Source organism: Pecten maximus, chromosome 10 (assembly GCF_902652985.1).
Source record: "Pecten maximus chromosome 10, xPecMax1.1, whole genome shotgun sequence".
In the NCBI taxonomy this organism is placed as follows: Eukaryota; Metazoa; Mollusca; class Bivalvia; order Pectinida; family Pectinidae; genus Pecten; species Pecten maximus.
Window position 1 is genome coordinate 2204769 of NC_047024.1, and position 22548 is coordinate 2227316.

At 36.5% G+C, this 22548-nt stretch overlaps 1 protein-coding gene across 1 annotated transcript in view; it reads left to right on the forward strand.

The window, feature by feature from the left end:
* Positions 1 to 15612: 15612 nt before the first annotated feature.
* LOC117335767 (angiopoietin-related protein 1-like) overlaps positions 15613 to 22548 on the forward strand; it is a 46609-nt gene continuing 39673 nt past the window's right edge. Inside the window, exons 1-3 of the mRNA XM_033895947.1 lie at positions 15613 to 15667; positions 17976 to 18026; positions 18938 to 18979. The gene's annotated coding sequence lies outside the window, so the exon portion shown is untranslated. The remainder of the gene's footprint in view (positions 15668 to 17975; positions 18027 to 18937; positions 18980 to 22548) is intronic.

The window sequence follows — 22548 nt, forward strand, 5'->3', positions numbered from 1 at the left end:
TCTATATCAATGAAAACACGAAGTAGGACCGTCTATATCAATGAAAACACGAAGTAGGGCCGTCTCAATGGATTGTCCGTGCAGTAGTTTATACTAATGGGCCCGGTCATGTGATCATTCCAATAAATAAGAAGGTCCCTACCACTCACATGATACATACAATGGACAAACAAGATTTTACAGACTTTATGGAAAACAAACAGCGATGTGTTGGCTTATTAAGATCTACAGACTTTATGGAAAACAAACAGCGATGTGTTGGCTTATTTAGATCTACAGACTTTATGGAAAACAAACAGCGATGTGTTGGCTTATTAAGATCATCGCGGTATGGCAAGTTAGTAAGGAGACATGTTACATCATAGTTAATTCGGTCGTAAAGTAGTATTGTCGACATAAGGCATTCAGTGGGTAAAGACGATAAAAGCTTGTTTAGGATAATATTGAGACATGAAGACCAATCACTGTTATATACATGTAGGACTTAAATATTAATGCATCTGTCCTTAACCATTCCACGTATACAGGCGAAAAATCCACTTTTACCTGTACAGCTGACTCAGTCGTTAGCAGGATTTAATAAAGGGTTTTCCAATTTAAACACGGGGGGGCCGTTAATAGCCCGGCGTATTTAAAAAGGGGGCCCGTCTTATCTTCCCAAAAAAGGGCCCTAAAAAAATAAAAAAAAAGTTTAAGTTTTATAAAAAACACATGGTTTTTAAAAAAAAAATTTTTGGGAAAAAAAAAACGGGGGGGTTTTTTAAAAAAATTTTTTGGAAAAAAAAGGGGGGGGGGGGGGGGGGGGGGAAATTTTAGGGGTTTAAATCATGAAAACCGAAAGTAGAACTAAGGATCAGTGGGTAAAAGAAAAACGTAGGATTTTAGAAAATGAACCCAAGGGGGAACCTTTATTATTTATGCATCGTTTTAACCCTTCAGTATCACAAAAAAAAAATTTCCTACCACTAAATGTTACAAATAAACAAGATCCCGACATAAAAAAAAAACACGTTTTGTTGGCCAAAAATTTTATGGTTAGGGAAAAATCATGTTCTAATTTGGATTCCGTTTAAAACAACCGATTGGGTTGGCTTGGAAACTTTGGGCTTTATCGTTAAAAAATGTTACATATAGTTAACGAATTTGGTGGTAAAAATTAAATAAGCATCATGGTAAATAAAGTTGTTTAGGAAAATTGATTTCAAGAAAATAACTTTAAATAATGTGCTTAATTTTTATGAAATTTGTCCTTACCTTTGAAAAAACAAAAAAATATTTACTTAAACCGATCTTCGTTCCGGGATTTAAAAACCTAACCCGACATTGAAATCCCCTGTTTATAGTTACACATATATTGGGTCCATTCCTGCCTTGATTTACACCCTACTATCATTTTGATTTCCGTTACAATACAATTGGTTTCGCTTTTGACCACTTCGCTTTACAACTCACCTTTCCGTCGGATACACACTTTAAATTTGATCCTCAAATTTTAAACGCCACATAAAAAATTATATTTGGTTGTTTCGGGAAAATTTTCAACCTTAATACTTATTCAATGTCGTTCTATAGTCCCATTTATGAAGTCATGTTTAAAAACCAAAATTACAAAAATGACCCTTTCGTTTCTTCCTGGTCAGATTCTAGTGCAGTCCTACTACTCATTATGATCTTCCTGTCAGATTCCTATCAGTCCTACTACATATTCTGATCCTCCTGTCCGATTCTATCATTCCTACTACAATCTTAATGATCTTCCTGTCAGATTCTATCAGTCCTCTATCCCTACATCCTTATGATCTTCCTGTCAGAATTATATCAGTTCTACTACATCTCTTGGATCTTCCTGTCAGATTCTATCATTCCTACTACAAACTTATGATCTTCCTGTCAGATTCTATCAGTCCTGGGACTAACACATTATGATCCTTCCTGTCAGATTCTATCGATTCTTACTACACCTTATGATCTTCCTGTCAGATTCTATCAGTCCTACTACATCTTATGATCTTCCTGTCAGATTCTATCATTCCTACTACACCTTATGATCTTCCTGTCAGATTCTATCATTCCTACTACATCTTATGATCTTCCTGTCAGATTCTATCATTCCTACTACACATTATGATCCTCCTGTCAGATTCTATCAGTCCTACTACACATTATGATCTTCCTGTCAGATTCTATCAGTCCTACTACACATTATGATCTTCCTGTCAGATTCTATCATTCCTACTACACATTATGATCTTCCTGTCAGATTCTATCATTCCTACTACACATTATGATCTTCCTGTCAGATTCTATCATTCCTACTACACATTATGATCTCCTGTCATGATCTTCCTGTACATTACGATCATCCTGTCAGATTCTATAATTCCTACTACACATTATGATCTTCCTGTCAGATTCTATCAGTCCTACTACACCTTATGATCTTCCTGTCAGATTCTATCATTCCTACTACATCTTATGATCTTCCTGTCAGATTCTATAATTCCTACTACACGTTATGATCTTCCTGTCAGATTCTATCATTCCTACTACACCTTATGATCTTCCTGTCAGATTCTATCATTCCTACTACATCTTATGATCTTCCTGTCAGATTCTATCACTCCTACTACATCTTATGATCTTCCTGTCAGATTCTATCAATCCTACTACACCTTATGATCTTCCTGTCAGATTCTATCATTCCTACTACACCTTATGATCTTCCTGTCAGATTCTATCAGTCCTACTACACGTTATGATCTTCCTGTCAGATTCTATCAGTCCTACTACACGTTATGATCTTCCTGTCAGATTCTATCAGTCCTACTACACATTATGATCTTCCTGTCAGATTCTATCAGTCCTACTACACTTATGATCTTCCTGTCAGATTCTATCAGTCCTACTACACATTATGATCTTCCTGTCAGATTCTATCACTCCTACTACACGTTATGATCTTCCTGTCAGATTCTATCAGTCCTACTACACCTTATGATCTTCCTGTCAGATTCTATCATTCCTACTACACGTTATGATCTTCCTGTCAGATTCTATCAGTCCTACTACACATTATGATCTTCCTGTCAGATTCTATCATTCCTACTACATCTTATGATCTTCCTGTCAGATTCTATCATTCCTACTACATATTATCATCTTCCTGTCAGATTCTATCAGTCCTACTACATTATGATCTTTCCTGTCAGATTCTATCATTCCTACTACCATCTTATGATCTTCCTGTCGATTCTATCATGTCCTACTACATCTTATGATCTTCCTGTCAGATTCTATGCATTCCTACTACACTTAGATCTTCCTGTCAGATCTATCATTCCTACTACACCGTATGATCTTCCTGTCAGATTCTATCATTCCTACTACACCTTATGATCTTCCTGTCAGATTCTATCATTCCTACTACACTTATGATCTTCCTGTCAGATTCTACTCATTCCTACTACACTTTATGATCTTCCTGTCCGATTCCTATCAGTCCTACTCACCTTATGATCTTCTGTCAGATTCTATCATTCCTACTACACCTTATGATCTTCCTGTCAGATTCTATCATCCTACTCAATTATGATCTTCCTGTCAGATTCTATCATTCCTACTACATCTTATGATCTTCCTGTCAGATTCTATCATTCCTACTACATCTTATGATCTTCCTGTCAGATTCTATCATTCCTACTACACATTATGATCTTCCTGTCAGATTCTATCATTCCTACTACATCTTATGATCTTCCTGTCAGATTCTATCATTCCTACTACACCTTATGATCTTCCTGTCAGATTCTATCATTCCTACTACACCTTATGATCTTCCTTGTCAGATTCTATCATTCCATACTACACATTATGATCTTCCTTGTCAGATTCTATCAGTCCTACCTACATCTATGATCTTCCTGTCAGATTTCTATCATTCCCTACTACATCGTTATGAATCTTCCTGTCAGATTCTATCATTCCTACTTACACCTTATGATCTTTACTAGTCAGATTCTATCATTCCTACTACACCTTATGATCCTTCTGTCAGATTAATCATTCCTACCATACACTCTTGATGATCTTCCTTGTCAGATTCTATCATTTCTACCTACATCGTTATGATTTTCTGTCAGATTCTATCATTCCTACTCTCTTTTATCCCTTCTACAGATTTATCCTTCATCTATTCGATCTTCCTACACATTATATCATTCCCTTTCAGACATATTCCTCAATTTATTTTCCCTTTCAGTCTAACCCTTTCCTAGATCTCTTATTTTCTCACTATATTCTTCATTCTATCATCACTTACCCTTATATCTTCCTGTCATTCTAACTTCTCTAACGTTATGTTTTCTTCATTCCACTACTATATCTTCCTTACATCTATCATTCTTCCTGTCTATTATCTCCTACTAACTATTTTTCCTGTCAGAGCTATCATCCTACTACATTTATATCTTCCTTCATTCTATCAGTCCTTCACTTATGATTTCCTGTCAGATTATCAGTCCTACTACACTTTATGATTCCACTCATATTCTATCATTCCTACTAATCATATCTTCCTTATTAGATCTTCCTACATTCCTATCACTTCATAATTCTTCCTGTCAGATTCTATCATTCCTACTACATCTTTTGATCTTCCTGTCAGATTCTATCATTCCTACTACACCTTATGATCTTCCTGTCAGATTATATCATTCCTACTACACATATGATCTTCCTGTCAGATTCTATCATTCCTACTACACCTTATGATCTTCCTGTCAGATTCTATCATTCCTACTACACGTTATGATCTTCCTGTCAGATTCTATCATTCCTACTACACCTTATGATCTTCCTGTCAGATTATATCATTCCTACTATACATTATGATCTTCCTGTCAGATTCTATCATTCCTACTATACATTATGATCTTCCTGTCAGATTCTATCAGTCCTACTACACCTTATGATCTTCCTGTCAGATTCTATCAGTCCTACTACACATTATGATCTTCCTGTCAGATTCTATCATTCCTACTACATCTTATAATCTTCCTGTCAGACTCTATCATTCCTACTACACCTTATGATCTTCCTGTCAGATTCTATCATTCCGACTACACGTTATGATCCTCCTGTCAGATTCTATCATTCCTACTACACCTTATGATCTTCCTGTCAGATTCTATCAGTCCTACTACACCTTATGATCTTCCTGTCAGATTCTATCATTCCTACTACACCTAATGATCTTCCTGTCAGATTCTATCAGTCCTTCACACATTATGATCCTCCTGTCAGATTCTATCAGTCCTACTACACCTTATAATCTTCCTGTCAGATTATATCAGTCCTACTACACCTTATGATCTTCCTGTCAGATTCTATCACTCCTACTACACATTTTGATCCTCCTGTCAGATTCTATCATTCCTACTTCACCTTATGATCCTCCTGTCAGATTCTATCATTCCTACTACATCTAATGAGCTTCCTGTCAGATTCTATCAGTCCTACTACATCTTATGATCTTCCTGTCAGATTCTATCATTCCTACTACACCTTATGATCTTCCTGTCAGATTCTATCATTCCTACTAATCGTTATGATCTTCCTGTCAGATTCTATCATTCCTACTACACCTTATGATCCTGCTGTCAGATTCTATCAGTCCTACTACATCTTATGATCTTCCTGTCAGATTCTATCATTCCTACTACACCTTATGATCTTCCTGTCAGATTCTATCATTCCTACTACATCTTATGATCTTCCTGTCAGATTATATCAGTCCTACTACATCTTATGATCTTCCTGTCAGATTCTATCACTCCTACTACACATTATGATCTTCCTGTCACATTCTATCATTCCTACTGCATCTTATGATCTTCCTGTCAGATTCTATCAGTCCTTCACACGTTATAATCTTCCTGTCAGATTCTATCATTCCTACTACACCTTGTGATCCTCCTGTCAGATTCTATCAGTCCTACTACATCTTATGATCTTCCTGTCAGACTCTATCATTCCTACTACACCTTATGATCTTCCTGTCAGATTCTATCATTCCTACTTCACATTATGATCTTCCTGCCAGAATATATCATTCCTACCACATCTTATGATCTTCCTGTCAGATTCTATCATTCCTACTACACCTTATATATGATCTTCCTGTATGATTTTATCATTCCTACTACACCTTATGATCTTCCTGTCAGATTCTATCATTCCTACTACACCTTATGATCCCCCTGTCAGATTCTATCATTCCTACTACACCTTATGATCTTCCTGTCAGATTATATCAGTCCTACTACACGTTATGATCTTCCTGTCAGATTCTATCATTCCTACTAAACGTTATGATCTTCCTGTCAGATTCTATCATTCCTACTTCACATTATAATCTTCCTGTCAGATTCTATCATTCCTACTACACCTTATGATCTTCCTGTCAGATTCTATCACTCCTACTACACGTTATGATCTTCCTGTCAGATTCTATCATTCCTACTACACCTTATGATCTTCCTGTCAGATTCTATCAGTCCTACTACACGTTATGATCTTCCTGTCAGATTCTATCTGTCCTACTACATCTTATGATCTTCCTGTCAGATTAAATCAGTCCTACTACACCTTATGATCTTCCTGTCAGATTCTATCATTCCTACTAATCGTTATGATCTTCCTGTCAGATTCTATCAGTCCTACTACACGTTATGATCTTCCTGTCAGATTCTATCACTCCTACTACACGTTATGATCTTCCTGTCAGATTCTATCATTCCTACTACACCTTATGATCTTCCTGTCAGATTCTATCAGTCCTACTACACCTTATGATCTTCCTGTCAGATTGCTATCTATCCTACTACACCTTATGATCCTTCCTGTCAGATTCTATCAAGTCCTACTACACATTATGATCTTCCTGTCAGATTCTATCAGTCCTACTACACATTATGATCTTCCTGTCAGATTCTATCATTCCTACTACACTCTATGATCTTCCTGTCAGATTCTAGCAGTCCTACTACTACCTTATGATCTTCCTGTCAGATTCTATCATTCCTACTACACATTATGATCTCCTGTCAGATTCTATCAGTCCTACTACACTTACTGATCTTCCTGTCCAGATTCTATCAGTCCTACTACAAATCTATGATCTTCCTGTCAGATCTCTCCATTCCTACTACACCTTATGATCTTCCTGTCGATTCTATCAGTCCTACTACACAGTGATCTTCCTGTCAGATTCTATCAGTCCTACTACAGCCCTTTCAATTTGATCTTCCTGTCAATTCTATCCCTTAATCTTATGATCTTCCTCAGATTTTATATCTCCTTAAAATCTTACCCTTCCCTGTCAGATTCTTCATTCTACTAACAACCTTTGATCTTCCTTCAGATTCTATCATCCTACTACCTTATGATCTTCCTGTCAGATTCTATCATCCTATAACCTTATGATTTTCCTTCGATTCTATCCTTCAATCTACTCATTCCTACACCTTATGATCTTCCTGTCAGATTCTATCATTCCTACTACACTTAATGATCTCTGTCAGATTCTATCAGTTCCTACTACCATTATGATCTTCTGTCAGATTCTATCATTCCTATACACTATGATCTCCTGTCAGATTCTATCATTCCTACTACACTTATGATCTTCCTGTCAGATTTTCAGTCCCTACACTCTATGATCTTCCTGTCAGATTCTATCATCCTACTACACTTATGATCCTCCTCAATTCTATCAGTCCTACTACACTTACGATCTTCCGTCAGATTATCATTCCTACTACCTTATGACTCCTTCAGATTTATCACCTACTACACTTAGATCTTCCTGTCAGATCTATCAGTCCTACTAACCTTATATCTTCCTGTCAGATTCTATCATTCCTACTACACCTTATGATCTTCCTTCAACTATTCATTCTACTACACCTATGATCTTCCTGTCAATTCTATAGTCCTACTAACATTATGATCCTTCCTGTCAGATTTTATCAGTCCACTACATACTATTCCTGTCAGATTCTATCATTCCTACTACACCTTATGATCTTCCTGTCAAATCTATCATCCTACTAAACTTATTCTTGTCGATTCTATCAGTCTCACTACACTTTGATCTCCTGTCAGATTCTATCAGTCCTACTACACCTTTATCTTCCTCATTTCATTCCTACTACACTTATGATCTCCTGTCAGTCTTCAGCCTCTACACATTATGATCTTCCTTCAGATTCTATCATTCCTACTACACTTATGATCTTCCTGTCAGATTCTAATCAGTTCCTACTACTACACTTTATGATCTTCCTGTCAGATTCTATCAGTCCTACTACACATTATGATCTCCTGTCAGATTCTATCAGTCCTACTACACTTATGATCTTCCTGTCAGATTCTATCAGTCCTACTACCACTTATGATCTTCCTGTCAGATTCTATCATTCCTACTACATCTTATGATCTTCCTGTCAGATTCTATCAGTCCTACTACACCAACCTTATGATCTTCCTGTCAGATTCTATCAGTCCTACTACATCCTTATGATGATCTTCCTGTCAGATTCTATCATTCCTACTACACCTTATGATCTTCCTGTCAGATTCTATCAGTCCTACTACTACGTATTGATCTTCCTGTCAGATTCTATCATTCCTACTACAACCTTAATGACTTCCTGTCAGATTCTATCTAGTCCTACTACACGTTAGATCTTCCTGTCAGATTCTATCAGTCCTACTACACCTTATGATCTTCCTGTCAGATTCTATCAGTCCTACTACATCTTATGATCTTCCTGTCAGATTGTATTAGTCCTACTACATCTTATGATCTTCCTGTCAGATTATATCAGTCCTTCTACACATTATGATCTTCCTGTCAGATTCTATCAGTCCTACTACATCTTATGATCTTCCTGTCAGATTCTATCATTCCTACTACACCTTATGATCTTCCTGTCAGATTCTATCAGTCCTACTACTCGTCATGATCTTCCTGTCAGATTCTATCATTCCTACTACACATTATGATCCTCCTGTCAGATTCTATCAGTCCTACTACACGTTACGATCTTCCTGTCAGATTCTATCATTCCTACTACACCTTATGATCTTCCTGTCAGATTCTATCATTCCTACTACATCTTATGATCTTCCTGTCAGATTCTATCAGTCCTACTACACCTTATGATCTTCCTGTCAGATTCTATCATTCCTACTACACCTTATGATCTTCCTGTCAGATTCTATCATTCCTACTACACCTAATGATCTTCCTGTCAGATTCTATCAGTCCTACTACATTATGATCTTCCTGTCAGATTTTATCATTCCTACTACACCTTATGATCTTCCTGTCAGATTCTATCAGTCCTACTACACATTATGATCTTCCTGTCAGATTCTATCAGTCCTACTACACCTTATGATCTTCCTGTCAGATTCTATCAGTCCTACTACACCTTATGATCTTCCTGTCAGATTCTATCAGTCCTACTACACCTTATGATCTTCCTGTCAGATTCTATCATTCCTACTACATCTTATGATCCTCCTGTCAGATTCTATCAGTCCTTCTACACATTATGATCTTCCTGTCAGATTCTATCAGTCCTACTACATCTTATGATCTTCCTGTCAGATTCTATCATTCCTACTACACCTTATGATCTTCCTGTCAGATTCTATCAGTCCTACTACTCGTCATGATCTTCCTGTCAGATTCTATCATTCCTACTACACATTATGATCCTCCTGTCAGATTCTATCAGTCCTACTACACGTTACGATCTTCCTGTCAGATTCTATCATTCCTACTACACCTTATGAACTTCCTGTCAGATTCTATCATTCCTACTACATCTATGATCTTCCTGTCAGATTATCAGTCCTCTACACTTATATCTTTTTTCCTGTCAGATTCTCATCCTCAACACTTATGATCTTCCTGTCAGATTCTATCATTCCTACTACACCTTATGATCTTCCTGTCAGATTCATCATCCTACTACACTATATCTCCTTTGATCTTCCTCATCTATAGTCCTACTCAATTTGATTCCTGTCAGTTCATTCTACTACCCTATATCTTCCTATCCAGATTCTATTTTCTCCTAACTTATATTTCTTCATTTATTCTTCTATTCACATGCTACTGCACTTATTCCTTTAAACCATTATCTCCTCACACTTCAGTTTCCTGTAATTCTATCTTCTATCTCCTATACTTAATTTTCCAGTCCTACTTTATATCTTCTGTCGATTTATAGTCCTACTACACATCTATGATCTTCCTGTCAGATTCTCATCAGTTCCTTCAACACATTATGATCTTCCTGTCAGATTTTATCAGTCCTACTACATCTTATGATCTTCCTGTCAGATTCTATCATTCCTACTACACCTTATGATCTTCCTGTCAGATTCTATCAGTCCTACTACATCTTATGATCTTCCTGTCAGATTCTATCATTCCTACTACACATTATGATCCTCCTGTCAGATTCTATCAGTCCTACTACACGTTACGATCTTCCTGTCAGATTCTATCATTCCTACTACACCTTATGAACTTCCTGTCAGATTCTATCATTCCTACTACATCTTATGATCTTCCTGTCAGATTCTATCAGTCCTACTACACCTTATGATCTTCCTGTCAGATTCTATCATTCCTACTACACCTTATGATCTTCCTGTCAGATTCTATCATTCCTACTACACCTAATGATCTTCCTGTCAGATTCTATCAGTCCTACTATACATTATGATCTTCCTGTCAGATTTTATCATTCCTACTACACCTTATGATCTTCCTGTCAGATTCTATCAGTCCTACTACACATTATGATCTTCCTGTCAGATTCTATCAGTCCTACTACACCTTATGATCTTCCTGTCAGATTCTATCAGTCCTACTACACCTTATGATCTTCCTGTCAGATTCTATCAGTCCTACTACACCTTATGATCTTCCTGTCAGATTCTATCATTCCTACTACATCTTATGATCCTCCTGTCAGATTCTATCAGTCCTTCTACACATTATGATCTTCCTGTCAGATTCTATCATTCCTACTACACCTTATGATCTTCCTGTCAGATTCTATCATTCCTACTACACCTTATGATCTTCCTGTCAGATTCTATCAGTCCTACTACTCGTTCATGATCTTCCTGTCAGATTCTATCATTCCTACTACACATTATGATCCTCCTGTCAGATTCTATCAGTTCCTACTACACGTTACTGATCTTCCTGTCAGATTCTATCATTCCTACTACACCTTATGATCTTCCTGTCAGATTCTATCATTCCTACTACATCCTTATGATCTTCCTGTCAGATTCTATCAGTCCTACTACACTTATGATCTTCCTGTCAGATTCTATCATCCTACTACACCTTATGATCTTCCTGTCAGATTCTATCATTCCTACTACATCTTATGATCTTCCTGGTCAGAATTCGTATCATTCCTACTAATCGGTTATGATCTTCCTGTCAGATTCTATCAGTCCTACTTACAATCTTATGATCTTCCTGTCAGATTCTATCATCCTACTACAACCTTATGATCTTCCTGTCAGATTCTATCAGTCCTACTACTCGTCATGATCTTCCTGTCAGATTCTATCATTCCTACTACACATTATGATCCTCCTGTCAGATTCTATCAGTCCTACTACACGTTACGATCTTCCTGTCAGATTCTATCATTCCTACTACACCTTATGAACTTCCTGTCAGATTATATCATTCCTACTACATCTTATGATCTTCCTGTCAGATTCTATCAGTCCTACTACACCTTATGATCTTCCTGTCAGATTCTATCATTCCTACTACACCTTATGATCTTCCTGTCAGATTCTATCATTCTACTACACCTTATGATCTTCCTGTCAGATTCTATCAGTCCTACTAATCGTTATGATCTTCCTGTCAGATTCTATCATTCCTACTACGACACCTTATGTCCTGCTGTCAGATTCTATCAGTCCTACTACATCTTATGATCTTCCTGTCAGATTCTATCATTCCTACTACACCTTATGATCTTCCTGTCAGATTCTATCAGTCCTACTACACCTTATGATCTTCCTGTCAGATTCTATCATTCCTACTACACCTTATGATCTTCCTGTCAGATTCTATCATTCCTACTACACCTTATGATCTTCCTGTCAGATTCTATCATTCCTACTACACCTTATGATCTTCCTGTCAGATTCTATCATTCCTACTACACATTATGATCTTCCTGTCAGATTCTATCATTCCTACTACACTTATGATCTTCCTGTCAGATTCTATCAGTCCTACTACACCTTATGATCTTCCTGTCAGATTCTATCATTCCTACTACACTTATGATCTTCCTGTCAGATTCTATCATTCCTACTACACATTATGATCTTCCTGTCAGATTCTATCAGTCCTACTACACCTTATGATCTTCCTGTCAGATTCTATCATTCCTACTACACCTTATGATCTTCCTGTCAGATTCTATCATTCCTACTACACCTTATGATCTTCCTGTCAGATTCTATCAGTCCTACTACACATTATGATCTTCCTGTCAGATTCTATCATTCCTACACACATTATGATCCTTCCTGTCAGATTCTATCATTCCTACTACACGTTATGATATTCCTGTCATATTCTATCAGTCCTACTACACATTATGATCTTCCTGTCAGATTCTATCAGTCCTACTACACATTATGATCTTCCTGTCAGATTCTATCATTCCTACTACACCTTATGATCTTCCTGTCAGATTCTATCAGTCCTACTACATCTTATGATCTTCCTGTCAGATTCTATCATTCCTACTACACCTTATGATCTTCCTGTCAGATTCTATCAGTCCTACTACACATTATGATCTTCCTGTCAGATTCTATCAGTCCTACTACACATTATGATCTTCCTGTCAGATTCTATCATTCCTACTACATCTTATGATCTTCCTGTCAGATTCTATCAGTCCTACTACACATTATGATCTTCCTGTCAGATTCTATCAGTCCTACTACACATTATGATCTTCCTGTCAGATTCTATCATTCCTACTACACCTTATGATCTTCCTGTCAGATTCTATCAGTCCTACTACATCTTTATGATCTTCCTGTCAGATTCTATCAGTCCTACTACACCTTATGATCTTCCTGTCAGATTCTATCATTCCTACTACACCTTATGATCTTCCTGTCAGATTCTATCATTCCTACTACATCTTATGATCTTCCTGTCAGATTCTATCATTCCTACTACACATTATGATCTTCCTGTCAGATTCTATCATTCCTACTACACCTTATGATCTTCCTGTCAGATTCTATCATTCCTACTACACCTTATGATCTTCCTGTCAGATTCTATCATTCCTACTACACCTTATGATCTTCCTGTCAGATTCTATCAGTCCTACTACACCTTATGATCTTCCTGTCAGATTCTATCATTCCTACTACACCTTATGATCTTCCTGTCAGATTCTATCAGTCCTACTACACATTATGATCTTCCTGTCAGATTCTATCAGTCCTACTACACCTTATGATCTTCCTGTCAGATTCTATCAGTCCTACTACACCTTATGATCTTCCTGTCAGATTCTATCAGTCCTACTACACCTTATGATCTTCCTGTCAGATTCTATCATTCCTACTACATCTTATGATCCTCCTGTCAGATTCTATCAGTCCTTCTACACATTATGATCTTCCTGTCAGATTCTATCAGTCCTACTACATCTTATGATCTTCCTGTCAGATTCTATCATTCCTACTACACCTTATGATCTTCCTGTCAGATTCTATCAGTCCTACTACTCGTCATGATCTTCCTGTCAGATTCTATCATTCCTACTACACATTATGATCCTCCTGTCAGATTCTATCAGTCCTACTACACGTTACGATCTTCCTGTCAGATTCTATCATTCCTACTACACCTTATGAACTTCCTGTCAGATTCTATCATTCCTACTACATCTTATGATCTTCCTGTCAGATTCTATCAGTCCTACTACACCTTATGATCTTCCTGTCAGATTCTATCATTCCTACTACACCTTATGATCTTCCTGTCAGATTCTATCATTCCTACTACACCTAATGATCTTCCTGTCAGATTCTATCAGTCCTACTATACATTATGATCTTCCTGTCAGATTTTATCATTCCTACTACACCTTATGATCTTCCTGTCAGATTCTATCAGTCCTACTACACATTATGATCTTCCTGTCAGATTCTATCAGTTCTACTACACCTTATGATCTTCCTGTCAGATTCTATCAGTCCTACTACATCTTATGATCTTCCTGTCAGATTCTATTAGTCCTACTACATCTTATGATCTTCCTGTCAGATTATATCAGTCCTACTACACCTTATGATCTTCCTGTCAGATTCTATCATTCCTACTACACATTATGATCTTCCTGTCAGATTCTATCATTCCTACTACACATTATGATCTTCCTGTCAGATTTTATCAGTCCTACTACACATTATGATCTTTCTGTCATATTCTATCATTCCTACTACATCTTATGATCTTCCTGTCAGATTATATCATTCCTACTACACCTTATGATCTTCCTGTCAGATTCTATCATTCCTACTACACATTATGATCCTCCTGTCAGATTCTATCATTCCTACTACACCATATGATCCTCCTGTCAGATTCTCTCATTCCTACTACACATTATGATCTTCCTGTCAGATTCTATCAGTCCTACTACACATTATGATCTTCCTGTCAGATTCTATCAGTCCTACCACATCTTATGATCTTCCTGTCAGATTCTATCAGTCCTACTACACATTATGATCTTCCTGTCAGATTCTATCAGTCCTACCACATCTTATGATCTTCCTGTCAGATTCTATCAATCCTACTACACCTTATGATCTTCCTGTCAGATTCTATCATTCCTACTACACCTTATGATCTTCCTGTCAGATTCTATCGGTCCTACTATACATTATGATCTTCCTGTCAGATTCCATCAGTCCTACTGCACATTAGGATCTTCCTGTCAGATTCTATCATTCCTACTACATCTTATGATCTTCCTGTCAGATTCTATCATTCCTACTACACATATGATCTTCCTGTCAGATTCTATCAGTCCTACTATACATTATGATCTTCCTGTCAGATTCTATCAGTCCTACTACACCTTATGATCTTCCTGTCAGATTCTATCATTCCTACTACACATTATGATCTTCCTGTCAGATTCTATCAGTCCTACTACATCTTATGATCTTCCTGTCAGATTCTACCATTCCTACTACACGTTATGATCTTCCTGTCAGATTCTATCAGTCCTACTACATCTTATGATCTTCCTGTCAGATTCTATCAATCCTACTACATCTTATGATCTTCCTGTCAGATTCTATCAATCCTACTACACCTTATGATCTTCCTGTCAGATTCTATCAGTCCTAGTATATATTATGATCTTCCTGTGATATTCTATCAGTCGTACTATACCTCATGTTATGACATAAACTGTTTCCCATCTCGATATAATCTTGCATTTCCTGTTTTCAGGTCTCCAGGAAAACCTGGGAAGTAAAGGTTCTTTAGGTTTAGGTAAGTATGTCAGTACTTATATTATACAAGATGTGAGATCTCAAAAGTTGTCTTTGATTGGCAACCTAAAGAGAAAACATGAGCAGCAATTGATGGAAACACATATATATAACATTATCATTACACGTGTAGATATAACATTATCATTACACGTGCAGATATAACATTATCATTACACGTGTAGATATAACATTATCATTACACGTGTAGATATAACATTATCATTACACGTGTTTATATAACATTATCATTACACGTGTAGATATATAACATAATCATTACACGTGTTGATATAACATGATCATTACACGTGTAGATATAACATTATCATTACACGTGTAGATATAACATTATCATTACACGTGTAGATATAACATTATCATTACACGTGTAGATATAACATTATCATTACACGTGTTTATATAACATTATCATTACACGTGTAGATATAACATTATCATTACACGTGTAGATATAACATTATCATTACACGTGTAGATATAACATTATCATTACACGTGTAGATATAACATTATCATTACACGTGTTTATATAACATTATCATTACACGTGTAGGTATAACATTATCATTACACGTGTATATATAACATTATCATTACACGTGTTTATATAACATTATCATTACACGTGTAGATATAACATTATCATTACACGTGTAGATATAACATTATCATTACACGTGTAGATATAACATTATCATTACACGTGTTGATATAACATTATCATTACACGTGTAGATATAACATTATCATTACACGTGTAGATATAACATTATCATTACACGTGTAGATATAACATTATCATTACACGTGTAGATATAACATTATCATTACACGTGTATATATAACATTATCATTACACGTGTTTATATAACATTATCATTACACGTGTAGATATAACATTATCATTACACGTGTTTATATAACATTATCATTACACGTGTTTATATAACATTATCATTACACGTGTAGATATAACATTATCATTACACGTGTATATATAACATTATCATTACACGTGTTTATATAACATTATCATTACACGTGTAGATATAACATTATCATTACACGTGTAGATATAACATTATCATTACACGTGTTTATATAACATTATCATTACACGTGTTTATATAACATTATCATTACACGTGTAGATATAACATTATCATTACACATGTAGATATAACATTATCATTACACGTGTAGATATAACATTATCATTACACGTGTATATATAACATTATCATTACACGTGTTTTATATAACATTATCATTACACGTGTTTATATAACATTATCATTACACGTGTAGATATAACATTATCATTACACATGTAGATATAACATTATCATTACACGTGTAGATATAACATTATCATTACACGTGTAGATATAACATTATCATTACACGTGTAGATATAACATTATCACTACACGTGTTTATATAACATTATCATTACACGTGTAGATATAACATTATCATTACACCTGTAGATATAACATTATCATTACACGTGTTTATATAACATTATCATTACACGTGTAGATATAACATTATCATTACACCTGTAGATATAACATTATCATTACACGTGTTTATATAACATTATCATTACACGTGTAGGTATAACATTATCATTACACGTGTTTATATAACATTATCATTACACGTGTTTATATAACATTATCATTACACCTGTAGATATAACATTATCATTACACGTGTAGATATAACATTATCATTACACGTGTTTATATAACATTATCATTACACGTGTTTATATAACATTATCATTACACGTGTAGATATAACATTATCATTACACCTGTAGATATAACATTATCATTACACGTGTTTATATAACATTATCATTACACGTGTAGATATAACATTATCATTACACGTGTAGATATAACATTATCATTACACGTGTTTATATAACATTATCATTACACGTGTTTATATAACATTATCATTTCACGTGTAGATATAACATTATCATTACACGTGTAGATATAACATTATCATTACACGTGTAGATATAACATTATCATTACACGTGTATATATAACATTATCATTACACGTGTTTATATAACATTATCATTACACGTGTTTATATAACATTATCATTACACGTGTTTATATAACATTATCATTACACGTGTAGATATAACATTATCATTACACGCGTAGATATAACATTATCATTAACTAAATAATGTAGCTTTCCAAATAACATTTTGATATTAAACAGTAATCACAAACCGTGTGTTGTTTTGTTTTTAGGAAGATTTCCCGGAGATGACTGTATATCGGCCAACCCCACAGACAAGTTTGGTAACTATATTTTTGTTTACATTATTTTTACGAGAAAACCAATCAAAACAGTAGTACGTGTATACTAGCAGATGTGAGGCAAAGACCCTCTAACTATTAATACATAATAAGATTAAACATGAAAGTCATCAACATAAGTGGTATGAGGACGCAGTCTTAGATTACTTATTGAGCTGAAATTCACTTCTTTTTCTTAACCCTATGGTTTGCAATTGTGTTAGAACAATAGACCAATTCAAGCAAAAAATCTGTCCCTTCGATGGAAGTTATAGACGGGTACACCATCAGACACCTAATATAACATTATAAATGTGACCTCTTCGCTACTGATTTGAACACGGTATGGTTCAGATGAGTATTTATTTCTAACAGTGATGTCGCCGCAAGTTCTTCACCATCTTTTTTTTCTAACATATCTCGTAACGCCTTGTAATTTAAGAAATTATTAACGATGATTCGTGTATTGTTGCAGGATATACAACGAGGACGAGGATATTTTGCAATTAAATTAATAACGAAGGCCGCAGGCCTGAGTTATTAATTAAAATTGCAAAATATCCGAGTCCGAACGATTCAAAGTTGATTATTTCTATTCTACCATGTACTGTTTAGTTCTGAGATCGCCTCTTTCTAATAGAAAAACGAGTCGTGATAAAATTGTATTGAAAGACTAACCCATTAGCCCACTCGGCTACAGTAACCTTTTATAAAACAGGTGAATATTAGATATATAAAATTGTAACACCCGTGACTCACGAGCGTGTATTATTGGCACGAGCGTTGGTTATTGGAAAATAATACATGGTTTTAAACCAATGAAAACTGGCGTTGCATAGCAAACATGGTAGAATACACATTAACCCATTGTACCATTTAGTATAACGGACTGTCCTGCTTCATCATTTTCATAGGCATATTCCCGACCAAGGTGATCTGTTCCAAAGACTTCAAAGGTAAATGTGTTTTGATATAATGTCCTATTTCATGCGATAAAGCTTTTCTATAATATAAGTTGTATGACACAACCAATATGATATTTAAGAGTTTATACTTTCCGATGACTAAACTGTCACCTTCATCAGACTAATGACCAGTGTGAAGCATACCAACACTGTAAAAGATTCGATCTACTAAAGGATATGTTTCGTCTTTATCATGATCCAATTAACACCGAGCTCGAAAAGAGTGTGACGAGATGGTAAAGATAAAATAGAATCAAACAAGTGTATGAGATGGAAGTTATCAAAACCTCACGCTCTTATCAATATCATATCGGTTGTGCCATATGACTTTTATCAAATTTACCTTACCAACCTTAAACATAATGTTTCAGAATAAATAAAGCTTCTCTGTTACCAGTCCCAAAATAAGAATCGAAGAGGAAAGTCCAATGGACATGTATATCACATGGACTGAGAGAGATGTTATACTCACGACATGACTGAGAGAGATGTTATACTCACGACATGGACTGGGAGAGATGTTATACTCACGACATGACTGGGAGAGATGTTATACTCACGACATGACTGAGAGAGATGGTATACTTACGACATGACTGGGAGAGATGTTATACTCACGACATGGACTGGGAGAGATGTTATACTCACGACATGACTGGGAGAGATGTTATACTCACGACATGGACTGGGAGAGATGTTATACTTACGACATGGACTGGGAGAGATGTTATACTTACGACATGGACTGGGAGAGATGTTATACTTACGACATGGACTGGGAGAGATGTTATACTTACGACATGGACTGGGAGAGATGTTATACTTACGACATGACTGGGAGAGATGTTATACTTACGACTTGGACGGGGAGAGATGTAATACTTACGACATGGACTGGGAGAGATGTTATACTTCCGATATGGACTGGGAGAGATGTTATACTTACGACATGGACTGGGAGAGATTTTATACTTACGACATGGACTGGGAGAGATGTTATACTTACGACATGGACTGGGAGAGATTTTATACTTACGACATGACTAAGAGATATGTTATACTTACGACATGGACAGGGAGAGATGTTATACTTACGACATGGACTGGGAGAGATGTTATACATACGACATGGACAGGGAGAGATGTTATACTTACGACATGGACTGGGAGAGATGTTATACTTCCGACATGGACTGGGAGAGATGTTATACTCACGACATGACTGGGAGAGATGTTATACTCACGACATGGACTAGGAGAGATGTTATACTCACGACATGGACTGGGAGAGATGTTATACTCACGACATGGACTGGGAGAGATGTTATACTTACGACATGGACTGGGAGAGATGTTATACTTGCGACATGGACTGGGAGAGATGTTATACTTACGACATGGACTGGGAGAGATGTTATACTTACGACATGGACTGGGAGAGATGTTATACTTACGACATGGACTGGGAGAGATGTTATACTTACGACATGACTGGGAGAGATGTTATACTCACGACATGGACTGGGAGAGATGTTATACTTACGACATGGACTGGGAGAGATGTTATACTCACGACATGGACTGGGAGAGATGTTATACTCACGACATGGACTGGGAGAGATGTTATACTCACGACATGACTGGGAGAGATGTTATACTCACGACATGGACTAGGAGAGATGTTATACTCACGACATGGACTGGGAGAGATGTTATACTTACGACATGGACTGGGAGAGATGTTATACTCACGACATGACTGGGAGAGATGTTATACTCACGACATGACTGGGAGAGATGTTATACTCACGACATGGACTGGGAGAGATGTTACATTACGACATGGACTGGGAGAGATTTTATACTTACGACATGACTAAGAGATATGTTATACTTACGACATGGACAGGGAGAGATGTTATACTTACGACATGGACTGGGAGAGATGTTATCATTACGACATTGACTGGGAGAGATGTTATACTCACGACATGGACTGGGAGAGATGTTATACTTACGACATGGACAGGGAGAGATGTTATACTTACGACATGGACTGGGAGAGATGTTATACTTACGACATGGACAGGGAGAGATGTTATACTTACGACATGGACTGGGAGAGATGTTATACTCACGACATGACTGGGAGAGATGCTATACTTCCGATATGGACAGGGAGAGATGTTATACTTACGACATGGACTGGGAGAGATTTTAGACTTACGACATGACTAAGAGATATGTTATACTTACGACATGGACAGGGAGAGATGTTATCATTACGATATGGACTGGGAGAGATGTTATACTTACGATATGGACTGGGAGAGATGTTATACTTACTACATGGACGGGGAGAGATGTTATACTTACGACATGGACTGGGAGAGATGTTATACTTACGATATGGACTGGGAGAGATGTTATACTTACGGTATGGACTGGGAGAGATGTTATACTTACGACATGGACTGGGAGAGATGTTATACTTACGACATGGACTGGGAGAGATGTTATACTTACGACATGGACTGGGAGAGATGTTATACTTACGATATGGACTGGGAGAGATGTTATACTTACAACATTGACTCGGAGAGATGTTATACTTACGACATGGACTGGAAAAGATGTTATACTTACGACATGGACTGGGAGAGATGTTATATTCACGACATGGACTGGGAGAGATGTTATACTTACGACATGAACTGGGAGAGATGTTATACTTACGATATGGACTGGGAGAGATGTTATACTTACAACATTGACTCGGAGAGATGTTATACTTACGACATGGACTGGAAGAGATGTTATACTTACGATATGGACTGGGAGAGATGTTATACTTACGACATGGACGGGGAGAGATGTTATACTTACGACATGGACTGGAAGAGATGTTATACTCACGACATGGACTGGGAGAGATGTTATACTCACGACATGGACTGGGAGAGATGTTATACTTACGATATGGACTGGGAGAGATGTTATACTTACGACATGAATGGGAGAGATGTTATACTCACGACATGGACTGGGAGAGATGTTATACTTACGACATGGACTGGGAGAGATGTTATACTCACGACATGGACTGGGAGAGATGTTATACTCACGACATGGACTGGGAGAGATGTTATACTTACGATATGGACTGGGAGAGATGTTATACTTACAACATTGACTCGGAGAGATGTTATACTTACGACATGGACTGGAAGAGATGTTATACTCACGACATGGACTGGGAGAGATGTTATACTCACGACATGGACTGGGAGAGATGTTATACTTACGATATGGACTGGGAGAGATGTTATACTTACGACATGGACGGGGAGAGATGTTATACTTACGACATGGACGGGGAGAGATGTTATACTTACGACATGGACTGGGAGAGATGTTATACTTACGACATGACTGGGAGAGATGTTATACTTACGACTTGGACGGGGAGAGATGTAATACTTACGACATGGACTGGGAGAGATGTTATACTTCCGATATGGACTGGGAGAGATGTTATACTTACGACATGGACTGGGAGA